Source organism: Galeopterus variegatus, unplaced genomic scaffold, assembly GCF_000696425.1.
Source record: "Galeopterus variegatus unplaced genomic scaffold, G_variegatus-3.0.2 Scaffold7279, whole genome shotgun sequence".
NCBI classification, from domain to species: Eukaryota; Metazoa; Chordata; class Mammalia; order Dermoptera; family Cynocephalidae; genus Galeopterus; species Galeopterus variegatus.
Genome location: NW_007733390.1, coordinates 94,006 through 95,561, shown reverse-complemented (window position 1 = coordinate 95,561; position 1,556 = coordinate 94,006). Strand labels below are relative to the sequence as shown.

The 1,556-nt window shown below is 45.2% G+C and overlaps 1 pseudogene; it reads left to right on the top strand.

Annotated features, from left to right (window-relative positions):
* The first annotated feature begins 410 nt into the window (after positions 1 to 410).
* On the top strand, positions 411 to 1,338 carry LOC103607252 (annotated as a pseudogene).
* The last annotated feature ends 218 nt before the right edge of the window (positions 1,339 to 1,556 follow it).

The following is a 1,556-nucleotide window of genomic DNA, read 5'->3' as shown; positions in this document are numbered from 1 at the left end:
CAACCCAGAGGAGAGCAGAGCCTAAAGAGCAGAGCCCTCATCCCATTTATAATTCCTCCACTCGTCAACCAGTCTGTTCCCAGCAACAAAATCTGGGTCACAGGGGTTGGCACTCCAGCAGTCACTTGTGCCTAATAAATAACTCCTATTGATTTTCCAGCCCAGGTCCTCACCACTGCTTCCCCATTGGCAGCTCTGGTTGCTGGCACCAGAGGACAGGCTGGAAAATCACTTACACACTATTGGTGCTCTCCATCTCCCATCCTCACCCATAGGTGTATATAAACCCCAAACAGCCTGAGAATGTGTACCACTACATAAGTGAGTTGGAAGCTAGTTGGACAGCTATTGTGCTGGCTGCCACCCTCACCTGGTCACTGCTGCTGCTGTATCAGCCCCAGGATAGGAACATGAACAAGCTGCTGCTTTGGGTCTCTGTCCTCTCCAGCTTGCTGGAAGTTTTTGCTCAGACAGGTAGGGAGGTCAGGGCTATGCGAGGGTACTTCGAAAAGCCTATGGAAAGATTTATATCATCTTTTAATTATATTTTTTCATGAACTTCTTGAAGTACCCTCATATGAGTGTATGTGATAGAGTAGGTGGGTGAGAGAGATAGATTGCGGGAATGAAAGACAAGAGGTTGCTGAATATAAAACTGAATTAGTGATTTTTCCCATTCACATTTTAAGCGAAGATTATTTTATTACTTTATTACTTTCTTTCTCTCACAGACATGAGTGGGAAAGTATTTTTTTTTTCCTAAAGAATCTAATTGTGCTCATGTGAGCTTGATCCCACAGCTGGAGAAACCTCTGCAGAACTTCACAGTGTGCCTTTGTGCTTACGCCGACCCCTCCCATGCCTACAGCCTCTTTTCCTATAGCATCCAGACCAAGAGCAATGAGATAATCATTTTTAAGCCTAGAATTGGAGAGTACAGTTTTATCATTGGGAGTGAAAAGATTTTCTTCAAAGTCTATGAGCTGTTTCCTGCCCCAGTGCACATCTGTGCCAGCTGGGAGTCCTGCTCGGGCATTGCTGAAATTTGGGTCAATGGGGAAGCCTTTGGTGAGAAAGGGTCTGGGGCAAGGCTATTCTGTGGGAGCCCACCCTATGATCATCCCGGGGCAGGAGCAAGATTCCTTCGGGGGTGGGTTTGATAAGACCCAGTCCTTTGTGGGAGAAATTGGTGATTTGTACATGTGGGACTCTGTGCTGTCCCAAGAGATCCAGCTTGTATATCAAGGTGTTTACACCAAACCCAATATCCTGAACTGGCAGGCCTTGAACTATAAGATGCAGGGTTATGTGGTCATCAAGCCCCTTACATGGAGTTGAAGTTCTGCTCCAACAGGGCAGAGTTACTGGGAAGGAAGTCACCTCAGGAAAGATCAGCTCTGAAGACAATTATACTTTGTGCCCTATTGCTATTGCTGTGTTTTCTGAATTTCCTATCTGTTGAACTGCTTAATTTACAATAAAAGTACAATGCATTTGTTCAGTATTTTGCATGGCCCAAAGCACCTCTCATTCAAGGGTTCTGTTTTTGAGTTTCA